Here is a 25,377-nt window from a genome sequence, read left to right on the forward strand (position 1 = left end):
ATCAATTTAAAAAATATATAACTCCCTTACTAACATTAGCAAGGGGGGCACTTTCCATCCCCCTTCCGATGTCTGTGTCAGAAGCTTTATCTGTCCCTTTTCATACTTTAGTAAAATTCTGCTACAGAAAAGCTCTTGAGTGATCAAGCCTGGTCCCTGGTGCCAAAGGTAAATCTTCTTTGAAAATCATGAATCCAATACTGTTCACCTGTAAGCTATCATTACTTTGCTAGTGTGTCAGATGAGTGAAATTGTATGGTAGTTTGAACATTCTTTGGCATTGCCCTTCTTTGGGATTAGAATGAAAACTGACCTTTTACAGCCCCGTGGCCACTGCTGAACTTTCCAAATTTGCTGGCATATTGAGTGCAGCACTTTAGCAGCAGCATCTTTTAGGATTTGAAATAGCTCAGCTGGAATTCCATCATCTCCACTAGCTTTGCTTGTAGTGATGGTTCTTAAGGCCCACTTGATTTCACAATCCAGGATGTCTGGTTCTAGGTGAGTGATCACACCATCGTGGTTATTTGGGTCATGGACATCTCTTTGGTATAGTTCTTTTGGGTATTGTTGCCACTTCTTAATATCTTCTGGTTTTGTTAGGTCCATAATATTTTTGTCCTTTATTGAGCCCATCTTTGCATGAAATATTCCCTTGTTATCTCTATTTTTCTTGAAGTCTTTTCTCTAGTCTTTCCCATTCTACTGTTTTCCTCTGTTTCTTTACATTGATCACTGAGGAAGGCTTTCTTATCTCTCCTTGCTATACTTTGGAACACTGCATTCAGATGGTATTATCTTTCTTTTCTCTTTGGCTTTTAGCTTCTTTACTCAGCTATTTAAAAGGCCTCAGACAACCATTTTGCCTTTTTGCATTTCTTTGTATTAGGGATATCTTGATTACTGCCTCCTTTACAATGTCATGAACCTCCATCCATAGTTCTTCAGGCACTCTGGCTATCAGATCTAATCCTTTGAATCTGTTTGTCATTTGCACTGTATAATCGTAAGGGATTTGATTTAGGTCATTCCTGAATGTGGTTTTCCCTTCTTTCTTCAATTTCAGTCTGAATTTGGCAATAAGTAGTTCATGATCTGAGCCACAGTCAGCTCTTGGTCTTGTTTCTGCTGACTGTATAGAGCTTCTCCATCTTTGGCTACAAAGACTATAATCAATTTGACTTTGATGTTGACCATCTGGTGATGTCCATGTGTAGAGTCGTCTTTTCTGTTGTTGGAAGAGGGTGTTTGCTATGACCAAAGTGTTCTCCTGGCAAAACTCTATTAGCCTTTGTCCTGCTTCATTTTGTACTCTAAGGCCCAGCTAGTCCATTACTCCAAGTAGCTCTTGACTTCCTACTTTTGCATTCCAGTCCCCTATGATGAAAAGGACAGCTTTTTCTGGGGGGTGTTAATGCTAGAAGATTTTGTAGATCATCACAGAATTGTTCAACTTCAGCTTCTTCAGCATTAGTTGTTGGGGCACAGACTTGGATTACTGTGATATTAAGTGGTTTGCCTTGGAAAGGAGCAGAGATTATTCTGTCATTTCTGAGATTGCATCCAAGTATTGCATTTTGGATTCCTTTGTTAGCTTTGAGGGTTACTCCATTTCTTCTGGGGAATTCTTGCCCACAATAGTAGACATAATGGTCATTTGAATTAAATTTGCCCATTCCAGTCCATTTTATTTCACGGATTCCTTAAATGTCAACATTTACTCTTGCTGTCTCCTGGTTGACGACTTCCGATTTGCCTTGAGTCATGGACCTAACATTCCAGGTTTCTACACAATATTGTTCTTTACAGCATCAGACTTTATGTCCATCATCAGTCACATCCACAACTGGATTATTATTCCTTTGCCTCCATCTCTTCATTCTTTCTGGAGTTATTTCTCCATTCTTCTTCAGTAGCACACTGGACACCTATCGACCTGGGTAGTTCATCTTTCAGTGTCATATATTTTTACCTGTTCATACTATTCATGGGTTTCTCAAGGCAAGAATACTGAAGCAGTTTTTGATTCCCTTCTCTGGTGGACTATGTTTTGTCAGAACTCTCCACCATGACCCATCCGTCTTGGGTGGCACTACATGTCATGCCTCATAGTTTCATTGAGTTAGACAAGGCTGTGGTTCATGTGATCAATTTAGTTAGTTTTCTGTGATTGTGGCTTTTATCTATCTGCCCTCTGATGAATAAGGATAAGAGGCTTATGGAAGCTTCCTGATGGGAGGTAGTGATTGTGAGGGATACTAAGTCTTGTTCTGATGGGCAGGGACATGTTTAGTAATTCTTTGATCCAAATTTCTGTTGATGGTCAGGGCTGCATTCCCTCCCGGTTGTTTGACCTGAGGCCAAACTGTCGACCCATGCCTCCACTGGAGACCCCTGGACACTCACAGACAAATCTTGCTCAGTCTCCCGTTGGCCTCCAAAGTCAAATTCCCTGGGGGTTCTCTTTCCCTTTGCCGGATCCCCAGTGGAGATTCTCAGATTCCCCGTGCTGGATCTGTTGTGAGTCCTAGAAGTTTCTTAACAGTGTGAGAATTTCTTTGGTGTAATTTTTTCTGCAGTTTGTGGGTCATATCCCCAGCAGCTCTATGGTGGGGCTAATGGCAATTTCCTCCATGAGGGCTTATGCCACATGATGGGTGACCCAGGTCTGCTGCATCCAGCGCCCTTGTCCCTGCGGCAGGCCACTGCTGACCCATGACTCTACAGGAGATACTCAAACACTCAAAGATACGTCTGCTTAGTCTCTGTGGGGCCTCTGCATCCAGATGCATACATATCTATACATATGTGTACATATGTATATATATATATATATGTGTGTGTGTGTGTGTGTGTGTATATATATAATTCATTTAACAACTGTTTTATGTTGATGTCTCATGATATTTGGATATTTTAACAAAAAAGTAGTAAGCATGTGTATGGAATGCTACATATTGTTTCACATAAAATGTTCTTTTTTAATATCTGAATTGTACAAAATTCCCTTTATTAGCTGTGTGCTAAAATATATAGATGAAGTAGACTTCACTCCTACTTTAAAGAAACATACAAACTAGTCTTGAGGATGAACAATGGGTTATTTAAAATACAATGCAATGCAGTATACGTCACCTCTTTCATAACTAACAGAAGAGGTATATCCTTGATTTAACCTATTCAGGTTAAAGGCTCAAAACACATAAGGACAATCCATATGTTTTGTATACTCTAGAATATGACCCTTTCTGAGAATATTCTTTCCCATGTTTTCTAATATTTTTTTCTATTTATTTTTTGAAGGGGAAAATATTTATGTGTTCTTTGGTTTGTTGAAATCTAATGAAACAACTTTTTTTTAACTTTTTAAATAATCTTTTCCAGTTTTATTTATTTATTTTACTTTACAATATTGTATTGGTCTTGCCATACATTGACATGAATCTCCCATGGATGTACATGTGTTCCCCATCCTGAACCCCCCTTTCACTACCCTCCCCATCCCATCCCTCTGGGTCATCCCAGCCCTGAGCACCCTGTATCATGCATTGGACCTTTTAAAATAAAATTTTAAAGATTAACTCCATTTACAGTTATTACAAAATATTGGCCATATTCCCAATGCTTTTCAGTTTATTTTGTTTGTTAAAATATTGCTAGTTAAAGCTTTCAGAGTGGCTTAAACACACAATTAGCCATTCAAGATTTAGTGCAAATTTCTTCAATCATATTACTATCTTCTAGTAACTAATTAATCCACCTGCTCTAAAGGAAGATTAACACTGTTCTCAGGAAGTACATGTAAATGGCTTTGTGGAGAATATAGTCCCTTAGTGTAAGCAAGTACAGAACACTCTTACAGAAATAGCAAATCTGACTGTTATGTATATGTTCATGAATGGGAACTCTTTTGGTACATAAAAAACACTCAATACTTCATTACTTAAAACCACAGAATCTTTTTTTTTTTTTTTAATTATCCTGACATTTGTGCAGTGTTGGTATGAGGCTCTCATCACTGGCTCCTTTACTCCAGCTTGACTGGAGCCCGAAGATAGTTTTTGAAGATGAGCTCACTCATATGGCTGGAAAATTGGCATTGACTGTCAGCTGGGACCTCAGCTTGGACTATAACATACTTCAGTTCCTTCCTAAAAGAATCTTTCTTAAGGACTAGTTAAGCTTCCTCAGAGCATGGCAGCTGGTAACCAAGATGAGTATGCAATGGACAGGCAGCAGAAGCCACCTAAATTTCTTAAATCTAGGTCTGGAAACTAGTGATATCATTTTCACACTATTCTTTTGGGCATGTAGTCTACAACCTTTGCCTGGATTCAAGGTGAGAGAACTAGACCCCACCTAGAGGGCTTCCCTGGTGCCTTAGAGGGTAAAGAATCCACCTGTACTGCAGGAGACCTGGGCTCCATCCCTGGGTGGAGAAGATCCCCTGGAGGAGGGCATGGCAACCCACTCCAGTATTCTTGCCTGGAGAATCCCCATGGACAGAGGAACCTGGTGGGCTATAGCCCATGGGATCGCAAAGAGTCTGACATGACTGGGCAATTAAGCACAGCACAGAACATTAGTGGGATGAGTGTAAAACAATTGAATCTATTACTGTCGGTGAAACCTCTGTCCCATAGATAAAGGACTCTAAGGACAAAGGAAAGTAAATATGTTAAAAAAAAAATGACAAACTTTACTGCTATGGCAATTGAACTGTCATTTTTAAAACTAAGAATTGGGAAGAAAACAGATTCATTATTCACAATATCTCTCCCATTTGCTTATGTGCTTTTCCCTTTCTTCAGAAAGTGTCTTTACCTTTAGGATTGAACTCTCAGAATTGACTCTTACTAATATTATACTTAAGCTGTACTATGAGTTTTTTTTTTTTTTTTTTAAGTAGGATAGGGAAGACGCTATTATCATTTACCACTTCTTTTTCTTTAAGAATATTTACAAATTTTTATAACAAAACATGCTTTCGAACATTAAAAAAATTGCAAAAATGCAAATATATCTGAAGGCTATAGATAGACTGACATCAGCAGAAATATAGTGATTAACTTCAGACAGCAATGCCTGTTCCAAGATCACTTACTGTTGATGATATTTTGACAGATACACATTAATATTTTCTGGAACAGCAGAGCTAGTAGAGTGAAAGGCCATGAGCTTTACAAGGGTCACAAAACCATGTCAGCAGCAATATCCTGGCCCAGGTGTAGAAGCTGGGGAATGAGGCAATAATAATGGACTTTTATGAGGTGCAAGTGGTTCAAAGAACCCTGCTAAGAAAAGATGTCTTTTAGCAAATTCACAAAATCCAAATAAAAACTAAAGGAATAGAAGATAGCAAATTGATTCATATTCCAGAAAACTCAAAAATAAGCGAAAAAGTCAGCTTTAGTTATTTTAAGTGATCTTGGAAAGTTGAAGTGAGCCTATCCAGCAATATTTTTTGAAAGTAGCTGAGTTCCTTCCAAAAGTGAATCCCAAATTTCCCTAGTTTTAAAAAAATATTTTTATGCTGTTCCTATTGAAAGCCTAAGGATAAAGCAGTTTTACTGTATAAAAATTGGCTTTTCTGTCTTCAATAAATTATAGGTAATATTTCATGGAGAAAATGACAACAAGGTTCTGTATTGTCATGTCACTTTGAAAAAGGTAGTGAATCATGCAGCTTACTGTATTCAATACTAAGCTAGATGCTATAGCAAGACAACCTCTGGGAGCTTACTTTGTGTGTGTCAGCAGGGATAATAGGAAAAAACAAACTGCCTATCATTGAACGGGCCTAATTTCTAGTCCCAACCCCATTCTGCCAATAATTTTGTTTCTCTGTATGCAATTTTATCATCTGCAACATGCAGTGGTTGGACCCAGTCCTCTTTGCAATCTTGTTTGGTTTTAATGTCTAGGATCTTATTCATTTAATTTTTGCTTGGGGAAGGAAATAGATTTTGAAATGTATGCATACTGATATGGATTCTTAGGGTTATTTCACCTTAACTTAGGTGGACACCTGACATTGAGCCCTGGCCTTTATGTAGACCCTTAAAATCTGATCTCCTTCAGTACCAATGCATTTGCTTTTCCCTAAACTCAGGCAGCACCACAATCAGATTATCTATCAGATGCCTGCAGGGCTCCATTACCTTTTGGAGGTCTTTATTCAAATGTCAGAAAGAGACTGTTTCCTGACATACAACCCAATATTCCCTAACTTCTAACAGTTATTTTTCTTCATAAATTTTAATATTTCTGATACTGTAATTATTCATTTATTATATCCATTTTCTCACTCTAATGTAGCATCCATAAGGGCAAGAAATATACTCTAATTCTTTGTTGTAGGTAAGAATGCCTGGCACATTACTAATTATTTCAACTTGTATCTGATCTCAGTGCTTATATTTTTCATGATTTTCCTCTGCTCTTTTAAATTAGTTTCAACTTGCAAGCTTATTTTCAATGCTTATATGACTTTTCATCAAATATTCTATCAAATTGCCTTTGAGAGATCTTTCCCCACAAATCAATATTTAAGCTGAACACCAAAGAACTCTGAGCACTGTTGTTACTTCATTTTCCATTTTTTAGCTAATCCAATTGCCCCTTTAGATGACTTGTTTATAAATTGATCTCATCTTTCAGACTTTGTACTTTATCTGATTAATGTTTTAATCTGTGTATCTCTAGTAACTAGCACAGATTGTTTTTTTCACACAGAAGGCAGTTAAAAACTCTTATTAATTAAATAAGTATTTTAAAAAGCTGTCAGAATTAAAGTTTTCTATTCTTATAAAATGTATATATTAGTTTAAGTTTTAGGTTGAATATAGCAAAGAAAGGATAATATACATTTTATTAGGTAGAGTAAATTACCCAGGAAGCAACAGTTAGAACTGGACATGGAACAACAGACTGGTTCTCAATAGGGAAAGGAGTATGTCAAGGCTGTCACCTTGTATTGTCACCTTGATTATTTAAATTACATGAAGAATACATTAGGCAAAATTCTGGACTGGATGAAGCACAAGCTGGAATCAAGATTGCCGGGAGAAATATCAATAACCTCAGATATGCAGATGATTCCACACTTATGGCAGAAAGTGAAGAACTGAAGAGCCTCTTGATGAAAGTGAAAGAGGAGAGTGAAAAAGTTGGCTTAAAGCTCAACATCCAGACAACAAAGATCATGGCATCTGGTCCCATCACTTCTTTTTTTTTTTTTTTTTAATTTATTTTTTAATTTTTCTAATTTTATTTTATTTTTAAACTTTACATAATTGTATTAGTTTTGCCAAACATCAAAATGAATCCGCCACAGGTATACACGTGCTCCCCATCCCGAACCCTCCTCCCTCCTCCCTCCCCATCACTTCTTGACAAATAGATGGGGAAGCAGTGGAAACAATGACAGACTTTATTTTGGGGCTCCAAAATCACTGCAAATGGGGACTGCAGCCACGAAATTAAAAGACACTTGCTCCTTGGAAGAAGGGCTATGACTAACCTCAACAGCATATTAAAAAGCAGAGACATTACTTTGTCAGCAAAGGTCCATCTAGTCAAGGCTATCATTTTTCCATTAGTCATGTATGGATGTGAGAGTTGGACTATAAAGAAAGCTGAGTGCCGAAGAATTGATGCTTTTGAACTATGGTGTTGGAGAAGACTCTTGAGAGTTCCTTGGACTGCAAGGAGATCCAACCAGTCCATACTAAAGGAAATCAGTCCTGAATATTCATTGGAAGGACTGATGCTGAAGCTGAAACTCCAATATTTTGGCCACCTGATGCGAAGAAGTGACTCATTTGAAAAGACCCTGATGCCGGGAAAGATTGAAGGCAGGAGGTGAAGGGGATGACACACGATGGGATGGTTTTATGGCATCACTGACTTGATGGATGTGAGTTTGAGTAAACTCCAGGAGCTGGTGATGGACAGGGAGGACTGGCATGCTGCAGTCCATTGGGTTGCAAATTCAGAAACGATTGAGCGGCTGAACTGACTGAACTGAAATTACCCAATAAAGTATTTTTTAACAATGATATCTTTGTACAGATAGAGAGATTTTGGAAATAATTCTTTCTGTGGTTAGCACTTAGTATTTTTCTATCACTTGGGAAAGTGCTTATTATTTTGGCCATGAAACTTTCAAGCCTTGGCACTTGGCTACTCATTTCTAGACCCATGTTTTCCAGTTTCATTAGAAGACACAATTCACGCCTTTCAGTTTCTGTAAGGCACCATGTGCTTAGTCTCCCAGTTGTACTGAATTCTTTGTGACATTCTGGATTGTTACCCTCCAGGCTACTCTGTCCATGGGATTTTTCAGGTAAGAATACTGGAGTGGGTTGTGGTTTCTTCCTCCAGATCTTCCTGATCCAGGGATTGAATCCTTGTCTCCTGTGTGTCCTGCATTGCAAGCAGATTCTCTACCCACTGAACCATCAGAGGAACCCAGATAATGCACCATTGTCTCCATCAATTTTACATCTTCTCTCATGCTGTACTTCAGTGTGGAACACGGTTTATCTCCCCTGTCCAAATATTAACTTTTGCTTGACTAATATGTATTCATTTCTCAAAGCAACATTGATCTCTAGTCTATGTGATAACTCTATGCTAAGCCTGCTATTTGCTTTTGGACCCGTTACTACTGTTGTACTTCTTAAAGAGACCTGTGATCATTTCCTTTCATTCCATCTGCTGAATGGCATATTCATGTGTTTACTGTTGCTGTTTCCTAAGCACCTCCATTCTATGCTTTACTATTTAAAGTTTTGATTTGCCGTAAATATAAAGCATTTCAACAGTTATGTGTAATGTTATCTTACAGAGCAGTTCCAGGTGTTCCCCCAAAGCCATGTTTATATAACCTTGCCTTCCATCCTACAGTTAAAGGGGTGTGATATAAAGACTGTCTTCCTTTGGTCCCAGCAGATGATTTAAACTTTGTAATTGAATTTAATTCTTTCATTTCCACACAAGAGACTGGAACACTGACCATTTTCTACTCCATATACTCACTTTAGAGTCAGCTATTCTCATGAAAAGACTTATGTAATGTTCACTTACTTGTTTTTCTAGAAGCAAAAGCAGTGCTTGCCAAGTTTAATTTTTTTTTTTGTATTAGCTACGTGCAAAGGCCTAAAACCAATAAAAAGGATTTATCACTTAAAGATAAATCTCAAAATTCTTTCACTGTTATTACCGCATCCTTCACATAGTTCTACACCAGTTTTATTTTAGCTTTATGTCATATTTCTTCCAATCATGACCACTTTGTTCCACCAGGCTTTATCTACTGCTCACAATTTTACTGCTTACATTGTCCATGTCTTCTCTGTTCCTAATGGGAATACCTAATTTTCATCTAATCCAACCCTGTATTTAAGCTTCAACTCACATCCCATCACTTCCCTGAAGCCACTCTGCACTAATTGGCTTATAATCCAATTTTCTTACTTAGATATCTTACTGTCAGATTTTATCTCTGTGTTGACTTCCTTGTAACTTTAGATTATTATCTTCTCTTTGCTTATCTATCCATATGAAGGTGCAAATCAATAAATGATGCATGCTTTATCCTTATTAGTTTTAGGGACACGACTTAAATAATGTCTGCCATCAAATTGTATAGCCAAGGATTACCATGCAAATTTTGCAGCTGTACGCTAATCCCTGGCAAAAATCCATGGCGAACTAATCAGGGAAAGCTAGAGATTATGTCTATATTAAGTTCTCAATCATCACTCTTGTTTATACCTCTGGAAACACAAATGTACCTCTTTGCCTAAAAACCAATTCAGGAAGTGAATTATTTATTAGAAAATAAATACACTGTTCTGTTCTTCATTTAATCCAAGTGAAAGACCACAATGCATCCCTAAAATGCATTTTAACTTTTTTTTTCTCAACTGATTTCAGACAAAGAAGCAAATGTGTCAAGCCTTGTTTCCTAGGATGCCATTCATCAGATATGGCACAGTTTTAGAGGTCAGAGACATACTGAGATTAGTCATCACAGAATTAGTTCTTCTGCCACGGAGCTGAGAATAACATTTGCACCTTGATGTCCCTGGGGATCATCAAAGGAAATTGTCCATGACATGAAAGGCTCTTCAGTATGTGTCTAATGCTGTGAATATAGCATTTCAAAATTCTGGTGACCTAACAAAATATGGGCAGAATATTAGAATATTTAGTTAACTGAGCAAAATAATAAAACATAATATTAAATATTTTCATTATATATATATATATATATATATATATATATATATACATACACATACAGTGAGTGAGGACCAAAGTGACTCAGGTTAAATAGGTAGTAAAGGATCAATTAGACCCAATTCCTAAAGTTAAGAAATATGCCAGGTTCAGACACAGTTGATCATTGGTTCAAACAATGTTAAAGTAATATAGTTTATCTCTCTGTCTCTTACTTTTTTTATTATTCTTTGTTTTATTATCAAAGAGTTCCTCTTCTCTTTGTCACATGAGGATTTTGCTGCTCTAGAATTTCACTCTCAAAACTCCACATCCAGCTTAGTGATTCTGATTGGTTTGATCTAGGTCATGGACCCATTTTTGAACCTTTGTGGTCATATGGAAGAAATCTACCAATTGGCTTAGTCCTCAGTTCGTGTCTAGCTCTGGGAATGACTTAAATCATGTAATAAAGGCTGCATGATTAGGACACAAAGCAAAAATGAAGTTCTGTTACCAGAATATAGAGTGTATTCTAACTGGCAAAAATAAATGTTTTCAGGAAATACCAAATGATCTGATCTCAAATAAATGTTTTACTTCTTATAAAAAAGTATATCTAAAACATTTAATGCAGCAATTACTCCAAATGAATAAACATAGAAAGATAGTTCATTCTGAAGTAATCATGAACTATGATCTTCAAAAATATAATGAATATAAAGGCTAGTGGAAAACTCAGAGCATTTCCCAATCTGCTGAAATATGTTTGGAAATTTATATCAGAACTTGCCTTAATAATTATGAAAAAAATTGAATGAGGTAAGATAAACATGCATATAAAACATATATAAAACCTGTCTTTTATTATTCATTAAAATGTTAAGTTTGGACTCTAAAAAATATTCATTATAACAGTCAGTGAGCAATTTTTCTTTTCAATACAGGCTTGACTAAGAAAAATATATTAATATTTGGAATTTAATGTAAAAAATTTTCCGACTTCCTGCAAGCTAAGAAGTCTCTATTAGCTAGCTCCAGCCAAATACTGCTACAGTATGGGGACCATAGTATCTAGTCTATATGTTATTGATCTTATTCCCTAAATTAGTCAACCAATATAACATTAGCAACACGAAAGGAGACTTAATATCCTTAAAGGAAGAGAAGTGTTCAGGTGTATGGGAAAGAGAAGATATTAAATAAATAAAGAGCACAGACGGAGGAAATGAAACTGTTTATAATCAATAATCATATCATTCATTATTAACACATTCTGCACATCTTTATACTTTATTATCTGTAACTTGAAACTAAATTATTCCACAATTTTTAAAAGTCTTCCCATTTCTGAGTGCTAGCTAAGTATAGTTGAATAATAATTTAAAAATTATTAGGTAGTATTGTAGACATAGAAAATAATAAACAGTCACACATCTGCCCCCATCCAAGGAAATAAAACATCACCAACAGGAGTGCAAGCTCCTCTGTATTTCTTTCTGACTTTGTTTTCCTTCTTCTTTAAAAATGAAACAAACCAAACAAAAACTTTGTAAATCAATTAGGTAGCTATAAAATATTTGTCAAGAAAATATTTTAAGGATCATGCAAATGAATTATTTCAAATGATAGATTCACTGTAACTGTAGTCACTCCAACCCAGCATTTATATGTATGTATACAAGTAGACACGAAGGAAAGTTGAGATAAATACACGAACATTTAATTTATATATCCTTCACACAGACTCTTCCCTCTACTCATATTTTGACAGTTATGAACTTTATGAAGCAAATTAGTTCAATGTTCTTACTAATTTGTTTCTTTTAATCTTGATATCATCTCTTTGAGGTAAATATTATTGTATCCATTTGAAAGATGAGGGAAATTAAAGATTAGTCAATGCACTTCCAAAATCTATACAGAAAGCATATGCAAAGTTGAAATTTAACTTTGGCTCTATTGATCCAAACCAAACATCTAAACCATACTATTTCTGTTTGTTTCTTTGTTTATTTCTCAGTCACAGGTTATTTCTTTTAATGTTCCACATAAGCCTTCAACATCACTAAATATTTCCTCTATACTCTTCTTTAAAGATAATTTGTTTTATATGATTGTTTTAATATCAGCTGTCACTGTTATCACTCTGTAGGAATTGTACATTTTCTCTGGCAGCTTTCATGCTTTAAAAAAATTATTAAAAAATTTTAAAAATTATATAAAAAATTTAAAATAATTTTAAAAAGAAATCAAGCAAGAAAAAAGAAACTTCTGTTTTCAGCAATTGAACTCTTATGTACTTTTGTACAGTTTTGCATACCTGGAAGTTGAGACCAAAAATATTAAAAACTTGTCCAATGTTAAGCTCTTAATTGTCAGAATCGAGATTCTAATCCGTGTGTCTGCGATGCACATGTTTGTCTGAGTAACAGGCTCTTCCTTTAGCGTTCCAGACAATCCTTTGACATCCTAGACACTTCCTCTGTATTCTTTTTCTTTGCTGTTTGCATTCTAGGAAAAATATTTATGGTGATAGGTATCTCAGGCAATTGTTTTTCTGTTATCAATGGGCAATTAGAAAACATCTGCCTGTGTGAGAACTTTCTACAACATATTTCTTAATCTCCTCAGCAAAAACAACAATGACAGTAAAAACGAGGCTGCAGGAGAGACACGTAATCCTGAATTTAAAAAAAAAAGGAGAGAGATTTAAGCTGCATTTCAACCAGTTGCAATATATGGATTTTATTTGACTTTTCAAATATTACAAAAATACATGTGATAATTTTAAAAATGTAAACTGACTACACATTTTATTTTATTTTTAAGAAAAAATTATTTTATGCATAGCATTAAATTTAATGATATCATTATCACTATTATACATTATATTACTAATATTCAGCACTTAAAGCCAATAATCATCATGCCATGAAAGGACATACAGGAAACAAATGAACACCACTAAGTAATAGAGACAAATGTGAAAAGGCTACATACAGTATAATTATAACTCTGTCACATTCTGGAAAATGTAAAACTATGGAGACAGTAAAAAGATCAGGGTTGCCAGGGATTGTGAGGTGGGAGGAATAAATAGGTGAAAACAGGGCAATTTTAGGTCGGTGACACCATTCTGTATGACAGCGTAATTATGGTTGCATATCATTATACATTTGTCCAAAGCCAGAAAATGTAACAGCACCAAGAGTGAAACACAGTATACATTTTGAGTGATAATGATATATCAAGGCAGGTTCATCAATTGTACCAAATGTACCACTCTGGTGGGAAATATTGTGCATGAGTGGGGCAGGGAATCTATGTGCTATCTCTGTACATTGTTTTTGATTTTACTGTAAACAGAAAATTTCTCTGAAAATAAATCTATTAAAAAGACAAATTATTTTTTATAGGAACATGTTAATACTGTTGTAGGTATATTTATTAAAGAATATATATTTATTAAAGAATATTCTAGAATTACATACTGAAATATTTATTTCTAAAAGTTTTAGTTCCTGGGACTCATTTCTGCATAATCAAAGGACAAAGAGTCTGAGTATGGTTAAGAATAAAAGAAATTGTCATGATGTAATAATTGTTGAGGCTAGAATAGGTACATGACAGATATCTAACACTATCGTCTCCACTTTTGTAGTAATGTGACTGAAAGGTGAGATTTAAAAATAGTTTTTCTTAAGCCTATCAAGATTCCCACTATATTCACTGGAGCTTTAACTTAAGCTCATGCTTACTCTTTGTATCTTTATTTAAATAATAACATTCTAATCATAGTCCCCTGGAGAACATGAAAATTATGTTGTCTGTTCTTTCCTTCACAGTAAAATTAAGGGGCAAAAATAAATAGTGGAGAAAAACATTTCAGGTACATGAAGAATGGTTCATTTATGATTACACAGATTAATAAGAAATCGTTAAGTGAAATTACACTCAGTTTCTTATCACCAATTTTTTTACCTTCAATTTGGATTTGCCTTTTATATTCCATTATTTTGTAATTTTTTGATGACCCTAATGTGTTACAAATTTAGTACCCAATTATTTATATTCTAGATTGGTAAGACTGAAAGGCCTTGACCTTTCAGAAAATATTATAAATGTAACCATAGCTACTACTAGGTGAAAAACAAAAGGCTTATTACATTTTCATAAAAACAACAATGAAGTCAGACATCCTGGTTTGTGTGTGTGTGTGTGTGTGTGTGTGTGTGTGTGTGTATAGTGTGAGCATTCTTCTTTGATTGCAAAAGGTATAGAGAGTAAAATCTGAATTTGTGAAGCTTTCCTCTTTTCCATCCCCCATCAATGGAATGAAATGCTACATGAGAAGGAAACTCTACCCCACTTTTGTGTATCTGACTCATTTGTAGACTATGTTGAACAAAGTTTAGAATTATTTCTTTCAATTTGAGTCTTCTACTGGACTGTAGTAGCATGTAGACTTGGGTGACAATATAAAATAACTGTTATCATGTGGAGTGTAGAATATATTTTTATTCTGTTATGGCAACCCACTCCAGTATTCTTGCCTGGAAAATCCCATGGATGGAGGAACCTGGTAGGCTACAGTCCATGGGGTCGCAAAGAGCTGGACACGACTGACCGATATTTACTTTACTTTAATGTGTTATGGCTCAACTCCCCAAACTTCCTGCGTTGAAGTTTTAGCCCCCAGTACCTCAAAGTGTGATTCTATTTGGAGATAATGGTGACTATTTGAAGAGTGGTGTCCTTATAAGAAGGGGGAATTTGAATATACTCATATAGAAAGAAGACCACATGAAGACACAAGGAGAAGATGATCATCTATAGGGGTGACATCTCAGAAGCAACTAGCCCTGACAACACCTTGATCTCAGCCTTCCAGCCTCCAGAATTGTGAAAATATGTATTTCTGTTCTTTAAGGCTCATTATTGGTGGCATTTTGTTATTGCAGCCCTAACTAACATACAAAATTTTAGAAAAAAATAATTTTGGCAGAGAGGAAGGCCCCTCATATTTAAAAATAGAATTTCCATGTGTATGACCATAATACAGTGGAAGAATGATGTCAATTCTTATGAAGTGATCCTACTGTTACCCACCAGTGGCTGCCAATTCAATGCTTTTGATAGCTGGTCCATGAGACTACGTTGATTGTGGTACTCTTATGTCTCATCAATTGATTCCAGTAATTATGTGATAAGCCACCAACCATTGATAGGTACTGTGTATGTAATCACAGTTCCCGTTTCTCATTGACCATGTAAGCCATTCAGGACTTGGAATGAGTATTAGTTCAGTCATTCACTCATGTCCAACTCTTTGCGATCCCATGGACTGCAGCATGCCAGGCTTCCCTGTCCATCACCAAATCCCAGAGTTTGCTCAAATTCATGTCCATCGAGTCGGTGGTGCCATCAAACCATCTCATTCTCTCTCGTCCCCTTCTTCTCCTGCCTTCAATCTTTCCCAGAATCAGGGTCTTTTCCAATGAGTCAGCTCTTCATATCAGGTGGCCAAATTATGGGAGTTTCAGCTTCAACATCGGTCCTTGCAGTGAATATTCAGGACTGATTTCCTTTAGGATAGAAAATCTAAAACCCTACTTAATTTTCACCCTTTATTCACCTTACCAAGAGGTAGAACTGTAAATACGATATGTAGTGACAGTCTAATAGTACTAGAGAATCACTAAAAGTCAGATAACTTTATCCTCTTGAATTGATTTCATGAATAACAGGCTTACTCACCAATGTTTTACATTGCATTGAAAACACACATGCAAGTAGATACACTATAGAACAGTGTACTATTTAAGATAATAATCTCTAGAATCAATGTGTCTGGGATTATATTTTGACTTCTCAATTTAATAATAGTCAAGTTACTAGAAACACTCATCATATTTTTTTCCACTTGAAATAGGATTTCAGTTTACCTGATTTAAAAAAAAAAATGGAGGAAAACTTAGTTGAATCTAAATATGTAAAGTGCCAAGAACTGCAGCAGAAACATAGTAGGCAGTTAATAAATATTTACTGTTAGTATAGTCAAATGTGAAGAACCATTAGGGCCACCAAATCATTAACCCATCAAACTACTAAAAATATGTATGTATACCAATGAACTTCCTCAAAATAATGATATAACTCATTTCTAGGAATAAATAATCCTTATTTCATACTTTCTCATGGCTCAAGTATCTCTGTTTTACTAAACTTCATTGATTATACTCACTAAACTCTCATTCTTCCTCCTTATCCATATTTATTTTTCTAAGACATTTTTATTCTAAGGAAATTTGTTAACACTTCTGCTCACCACAAAAATTAATAGTAATAACAATAATAGTTGTCATTCATGGAATAATTACAATGTACTAGACACTATAATAAACTCCATAATTACAAAGAATATCCCCATTTTACATATTTGGAAACTGAGTCTAGAATTCAAGTAACTGTTTGAACTCGCCTATTAAGTGGTAAATGTGGAATCTGAACCCAGACATACAGACTCCAGAACAAAAGAAACGTGACTATTTTACCATATGGAATACACTCTATAACATTTTCTCTCTACCAAGTATTCACTGAAATTTTCTTTGCAATTATAAGTTTGTAAGATGCAGTTACATGACTCCATTTTCAAAAGACATAAATCCTGGTATTAAATATAAATTTGGATGTGTACAATTATGTAACTTTATAAAACAGAGCCATCTGCAATAATTCCACAATGGAAATGTATCCTAATAAATATATTTCACAGTATTCAAGTGCATTTATAAAGACATCAATCTCTCATCTAGATATGCAAGCTTTAATTAGGGATTGTTGAGCAAAGTCTTTTTCTAGAGAACATTTTTGGCAATATCTGTTTCTTTAGAAGTATCTGCTATTTCCTTAGAAATGCTACCTTTCCCATAGGTCTTGTTTCTTCCTTTATTCCTTGGCCTCTAATAATTCTTTCCTTTCATTTTGAATTGCACCAGATAGTTTTAAACACACACACACACATACACACACACATCTCTCTCCTTGTAGGTTTATCATTCTGATGATTTTCATAGCTTTATTTTAAGATGTGGAATTATGAATTCTTATTGCTTGCTCCTGGCTTTTCAGTGTTATTTAGGTGGAATAGAGGCAGACCTCATGGACTGAACCAATTTTAATTGTATCTTCTGTAATTTGTCTGCCGCACCTCAGAAAGTTGGTTTAGGAAAAAAAAAAAAAAATGCAAGCAGGCCTCTCCCATTTGTCCCCTCTGACACAATAACTTTACACTATTCTATTTTCTGTGATCAATACTCCTCTTTTTAGAATCTCTCACTTTCCTTTTGCCATTCATCTTCTGATCTACCTCCAAATGCTTGTCAATTACAAACTCTGTACTTAAGTTTTCTGCTGAATTTTTAGAGGCTGAGTTGAGGAGCTATGCCTCTTTAAAAGACTTCCCAGGTGGCTCAGTGAGTAAAGAATCCACCTGCAATGCAGCAGATGTGGGTTCGATCCTCAGGTTAGACAGATACCCTGGAGGAGGGCATCATAACGTTCTCCAGTATTTTTCTCTGGAGAATCCCATGGACAGAGGAGCCTGATGGACTACAGTCCATAGCTTTGCAGAGTCCCTCGGACACAAATGACTGAGCCTGCTTGCGTGCCTCTTTAAGGCTTTTAAGTACTCTGTCTAAAGAGGCAAATTCTGGGAATGTTGAATGATAATCTAGTGAATGGGATTCATCTAGATGTTTGTGGTGGACCCTGTGATACCCAGGCCAGATTTCCCTTTCTTTACATCCACCTCCTATTCCCTGAGCCACTAACCACTAGCTGCTCTCAGGTGTGTGATTCCCCTGAAATTGCTTTAGTTGAAGAAAGTTCCCTCACCAGGGTTACAATATTTTCCTAAAGGGAGCCCATATCCAACAACTGTTTAATGGAGTCAGTGGCAAAGTTTGGGCCCCTTTTTTTTCTAAAGAGCTATCATAGCCCCTAAACCCAATGTGAGATCAACTGAGGGCTCTATGATAACTGAATTGTGGAAATGTAGTTCAAATTCTTCCTCCACTCAGATGATTTTTCCTCACCTCTTCAAGCACCTTTGCTGACTGTACTTACTGAAAAGCCCCCTTTCAAATTGCCAGTTCAGAATCTGTTTCCAGAAAACTGGCCTAAGACAGTGTTGAAATGAATCCTTGCAGACTGCATTTAATTATGTAAAACCTCACCACTATTTTTAACTAAGCTATTTATATAATTGTCTTCCTTTTCCAAATTCTATTTCCCCTATCTTCTAAAAGGCAAATCAGCTACAATGAAGGAATGAGAGTTCTGCTTATTGAAGTTACCTTATTGAATAGTGGGCTTCCCTGGTGGCTCAGATGGTAAAGTGCCTGCCTACAATGCAGGAGATCTGGGTTCCATCCCTGGGTTGGGAAGATCCCCTGGAGAAGGAAATGGTAACCCATTCCAGTACTCTTGCCTGGAAAATCCCATGGATGGAGAAGCCTGGTAGGCTACAGTTCATGGGGTTGCAAAGAGTCGGAAATGACTGAGAGATTCCACTTTATTGAATAGTGATTAATGCTATTATAAGCTAATTCCATTTTTAAAGTAATTAACAAGCCAATCTCAATCTCTCTTGTCTTTCTTTCCTTCTAGTTCCATCTCTTTATCTCCATCTCTCTCTCTATGACACATACATGCTTTTTCTCTCTCTCCATGAACCAGGTCACTGAAGAAACTAGGGATGTTGTTAATTACACTTTATTGCTGGTATATCTTCATTGAAGATATACTTCCTTCTCTTTGCCCATTAGACTCTCAACTCTAAGGGGTTAATGAATTATAATATTCTAATCCCAAGTATGTATTAGATACCCAAATAATTTGGTATGGGTAGAAGAACATTCTAAAATTTTAACTTTCATTCTGACAGCTTGAAGCAGCAATTATAACCCCACTATACTACTGAGAATTATGCTTTATTTATAATTTATTATATTAATAATGTTTATATAATTTATATTTGATAAATTATGCATCAATAAATTATATTTCTAAACACCATATCATTTGTAATAATAATAATGCTATTATTTTAAAGTATATGAAATTGACCTCTCCTACCAAGCACCATTTAGGGCCTAACTTTGCTGTCATATTCTAGGACAGGTGTTGGTACTTAATCATTTCAATTAAACCATACTTGTTTGCCTTTCTCAGGATCTAGCTCTTATCACCCTATGCAAACTTTTCTTACACATTGTATTCCATTAAAGTCAAAATTAGCCACAATAAATATTCTGATAACTTTTAATGGAATGAGAGGTAAGTATCCCCTGCATTTACTGAAGTATTCAGAGGCAGTTTTCTTCCCCACCTACTTCAGCACCTTATCATGCTGTTCACCTGTGATCCATTTCCCAGTCTCCTATCAGCAAAGGTAATTATAGTCTCAAGCTCAGCTTGCAGCAAGAGAGTCATAATTCACAGAAAGGCATCCTGCTTTAGCTCCTGTAGATACGTCCACAGGAAGGTAACAGGGAGAGGACCCACAACAGTCTGTGAGACACAGAGATTTTCACAGAAGGGATGAGTACCAGAGAGGAAAATCATATGCTAGAAATTCCTCTTATGTTCCAACATTTTTTTAAACTTTATTTTCCCCTATGACTCTCAAAGCTATTTGCTTATTAATTTTATATCCTTTAAGGTGATAAGGAGAGGCTGTTCCTCTCCCTTTCTAAAGCAAGCTTTTCTTTTCTTGATCACACATTTCAGATAATCTTCCTGCTTTCAACGTCCTCTTGCAGGTGGTCCTGTGACACGCCTTTCATCTCTCCACCCCTTTGATCTAGAAGCAATCACTAACACAAAATTCTTTCTAAAATAGGTCACTGAAAACAGTTTAGTATGTATTTACTGAGATGACCCCTAATACCTCTTGACAATTTACTTTCCTGAATTAATAAAGCCATTTAGGACACAGCTTTCTTGGTCACACTAGGACTCTTAGAAATTGCTGAATCTTAAAGACGATGATTATGTACTGCATGGTTGATCATAAATATGAGAATAGCTGACATGTAAGAGAAAAATCATGAATTTTGAGTTAAGACAACCTCTTTGGATGGATTCTATTAGCTCCGTTGATTTTGTATGAGGTAATTTCCTACAGCCATGAGTGAAACACACAGGCATACACACATATTTGCACAGATATCTGTACCACTCAATTTATATACAACACACATTTATTTAACTTCCCTGACAGTCACAGCTGATTGATTTTGGCAGTCAACTAAATACTGACATATTTTCCACACAAACTGCTGTTGAGGACTTTTCAAATACTGATTGATATGCAGTATATTAACCATTTCTCTCAGCTTTTTGTCACCTGAAAATTTTATGAGCATACATGTTTGTCTTTATCCAAGTCAATGATAAAAGGGTTACATAGGACAAGGCTTAGGACAGAGTCTAAATGATCACTCTTTTTTTATTTTAAGTGATCAGTGGAGGAGATGTAATTCAACCGTCTAAATGTACTATCATCCAACTCTGATCAAACTTGATTTTTCTCTCATCTGGCCTACATTTCTCCAGCTGGTAAATAAATAAATCGTGAGAAATTTTAACACTTTTCTGAAATCCAGACCACCTTGTGAGTTTTATCTGCTTGACCATTCTTACTAGATACCACTTTACTTAAAATACTAATGGAGTGAGGCTATGCTTCCGTGTTGATTCTGTAACTATGCTAATCCCTTGTGATACCTTCTTTTTTTAGGTTCTTAGAACTCATTTAGCTTTACAAACAAGTATTGAGCATTTATATGTATCATGTGCTATGTTAGGTTCTTCAGTTATAAAGATATCTATTCTATAATGCCTGTTCCCACTATGCTCACTGTCTGCTCTATAATATGTTATAAAGTGTTTCCAGAATCTGATATTAAGCTCATGCATTTATAGTTTTATCATCGATACCAAAATCGGTACCTATTCCAGTACCTATTTTATGTGACATTACAAAAAGTATCAAAAGTAATATCAATGCCCAAAACTCCACCTCTGTGTACTGGTGCTGAATCGAATCTCAAAGACAGAGTTTTGGGTGAAGTAGAAGAGAAAATCTTTATTACTTTGCCAGGCAAAGGGAGACACAGGGGAACTCAAGCCTTGAAAAACTGTGTGTCCTAAGCCAGGAGGATTTTGTAAATTTGATATCAATGATTCAAGGGCAAGGTTGCTGATAGGGATGAAGGGGTGTACAGAGCCTACATTCTTTTAATCTGGCCTCAAGAGGTCTCCTGATAAGGTTCTTGAGGTTATCAAATTTATCTCTGGAATGAAGAAAGCTAACATTTTCCGTTTGTGGGAGTTTTAGTTCTACAAAAGAACTAAAAAATGTTGTTGTGTGTACTGCTTGAGTGGAACCAGGACCCTGCTCCAAGGCTGCACTACTGTTCTTTGAATGCTCCTCCCTTGCCCCTCCCTTCTCTGATTGTGTTTATACTTATGCTCTTAGTCACTCACTCATTTCCGACTCTTTGCGACTCCATTGGACTGTAGCCCAACAGGCTTCTCTGTTCATGCGATTTTCCAGGCAAGAATACTGGAGTGAGTTGCCATTTCTTTCTCCAGAGGATCTTCCCAACCCAGGGGTTGAAACTGAATCTCCTGTGTCTGCTGCGTTGCAAGCAGATACTTTACCTGCTGAGCCATTGAGGAAGCCCTCCCTTCCAGGATTAGCAGCTGTTAGATTCTTTTTTTTTTTTAATATAAATTTATTTTAATTGGAGGCTAATTACTTTACAATATTGTATTGGTTTTGCCGTACATCAACATGAATCCACACAGGTGTACACGTATTTCTCATCCTGAAACCCCCTCCCACCTCTCTCCCTGTACCATCCCTCTGGGTCATCCCAGTGCACTAGCCCCAAGATTCTGCCCTTTCAAACTCAGGGGAGATCATGGAGGCTGGAGTCTGTTCCCTACAAACAAGAAACAGAGGATATGGAAATGTTTCCACACCCAGGAGCCGCACAAGGTCTTGCTCCATTCAATATTGATAATATAAATACTGTTTACTGTAGTAGTTAACTGTGTAATTCATCTGAAACTATGTGCATTTATAATGATTATTCCAATTTTCTCTCCATTATGGATCTCCAAGGCCATTCTCAGGCTTGAAGATTCACTAGAATTCATATAATTTATTCAGAAGATCTGTTATGCTCATGTTTACAATTACAGTCAAAGGATTCAGAGTAAATTCAGAAAAGGGAAAAGGCACATGAGATCAAGAATAGGAAAAGAACAGGCACAAGCTTTCAGGTGTCCCTTTCCCAGTGGACTGGTACAAAGAAATGATTCTTCTAGAAACAATGTCTAACAATACAAGAAAAATATTGCTGACTAGGAAAGCTCACCTGAGCCTTGAACTGTAGAATTTTCACTGGCTGTCAGCCATTTAAGCATTCATAGCTTGTATGACAGACTTTAGCTACTCAGACTCTAGCTTCCCCCAGAGCAAAAACAGATATTCATATACATTATACTATTAGGGTAAACTTACCTGGCCATTCTGGAACAGCAAGTCCCAAGACCTCAGACATACAAAAACATTCTTATTGGGCAGAAGAGACACGTGTACCCCAATGTTCATTGCAGCACTGTTTATAATAGCCAGGACATGGAAGCAACCTAGATATCCATCAGCAGATGAATGAATAAGAAAGCTGTGGTACATATACACAATGGAGTATTACTCAGACATTAAAAAGAATACATTTGAATCAGTTCTAATGAGATGGATGAAACTGGAGCCTATTATACAGAGTAAAGTAAGCCAGAAAGAAAAACACCAATACAGTATACTAACGCATGGAATTTAGAAAGATGGTAACAATAACCCTGTATACGAGACAGCAAAAGAGACATTGATGTATAGAACAGTCTTTTGGACTCTGTGGGAGAGGGAGAAGGTGGGATGATTTGGGAAAATGGCATTGTAATATGTATAATATCATATATGAAACAAGTTGTCAGTCCAGGTTCGATGCACGATACTGGATGCTTGGGGCTGGTGCACTGGGATGACCTAGAGGAATGGTATGGGGAGGGAGGAGGGAGGAGGGTTCAGGATGGGGAACACATGTATACCTGTGGCAGATTCATTTTGATATATGGCAAAACCAATACAATATTGTAAAGTTAAATAAAATAAAATTTTAAAAAATAAAGGTGAAAAAAAAAAAAAGGAATCAGAGGTTATCTCCCAGAAGAAAACTAAGAGCCAGTCTTAAAGACAGATGTCTATTAGGAATATGCAACCCAGGCCTGCTGAGTCAAATCTGCCTAGCTATTTCTATGTCTTTAATTCTGTTTAGTCATGTGTTTTTTCAACCTTTTATCACTCAGAAGTCATTTTCTTTTTTGATAATATGAAAGCAAAATGGACATAAAGTAATTCTGAATTCTCTCTATGATTAGCATTTTATATTTGCACTAGCTCTATGGAAAATTCTGAAAGAGATGGGAATACCAGACCACCTGACCTGCCTCTAGAGAAATCTGTATGCAGGTCAGAAAGCAATAGTTAGAACTGGACATGGAACAAAGGCTGGCTCCAAATAGGAAAAGGAGTACATCAAGGCTGTATATTGTCACCCTGCTTATTTAACTTATATGCAGAGTACATTATGAGAATCGCTGGGCTGGAAGAACCACAAGATGGAATCAAGATTGCCAGGAAAAAATATCAATAACCTCAGATATGCAGATGATACCACCCTTATGGCAGAAAGTGAAGAAGAACTAAAGATCCTCTTGATGAAAGTGAAAAAGGAGAGTGAAAAAGTTGGCTTGCTCAACATTCAGAAAACTAAGATCATGGCATCTGGTCTCATCACTTCATGGAAAATAGATGGGGAAACAATAGAAATAATGTCAGACTTTGTTTTTTTGGGCTCTAAAATTTGGAGCAATATCAATTTTTGAACTACATCAAAATAATTCCTTTTAATTTAAAATTTAGGTTTTGTGGTTATATTGAAGCAACATACTCAAAACACTAAAGCACACTAAAACATACTAAAAATAAGTGTCTCTTGATGTTTTGTTATTATGCATACCAGTCTTTTTCTATTTTCACAAATACTTTCTTTTTCTTGTACATTTCCATCATCTAGTAGTGAATGTATGTCTTGTGAAGTGTAAATTAGAGATTTTAGACAAATTATAAAAAGGAAATTAAAACTGAAGAAGAAAAAAGTATAAATCATGACAGCTGACCACTAGATGACTCAGTGCCCTGGAATTTGCCTTATAAAAGATGAAAAAAAATCAGGAAGTCTAAAATTCTTAATAAATTAATTTTAACTAAATGAAATACCACAGTATTAACTATCCATAACTGCATATCAAGCTACCTCAAAATCTAGAAGCTTAAAACCAGACTTTTATTATCTTACAGTTTCTGAGATCAACATGCAGACACAGCAAACAAAGTGTCACTGGGATCTGCAGTCATTTCAAAGCACAACTGAAGGAGGGTCCCCTTCCAAGCTCACTGGTATGGTTTTTACCAGTGGTTTTACCTACGGGCTGTTGGTTGAAGTTGTCCCTCAGTTTCTCTCCACCTGGGTCACTTTATAGGGCAGCTGTCTTTCATCAGAGGGAACAAAAGCAAGAATAAGAGATGATCAAGACATAATCTATGGTAAGTTTATTTCTGAAGTTACATTTCATCACTTTTGTCACAGAAAATTGGTTAAAGCAAATCATTAAGTCCATCTGACACTCACGGGAAGAAGATTATGCAAAAGCATAAACAAAGCAGTGACAGAAGATGAGATGGTTGGATGGTGTCATTGACTTGATGGACACAAGTTTGAGCAAACTCTGGGAAATAATAAAGGGCAAGGAAGCCTGGTGTGCTGCAGTCTATGGAGTCACAAAGAGTCAGACAAAACTTAGCAACTGAACAACAGGGAGCTAAGAATTATCGGCAGCCAACTTAGAAGCTCCCTATCATAGTTATTTATATAACAATACCATTAAATACCATGTATATACATGTATGTATGTATGTATGTATGTGTGTGTGTATATATATATATA

Source organism: Bos grunniens, chromosome 15 (genome assembly GCF_055505025.1).
Source record: "Bos grunniens cultivar Pamir isolate PY7600 chromosome 15, Bosgru_T2T1.0, whole genome shotgun sequence".
NCBI lineage: Eukaryota > Metazoa > Chordata > Mammalia > Artiodactyla > Bovidae > Bos > Bos grunniens.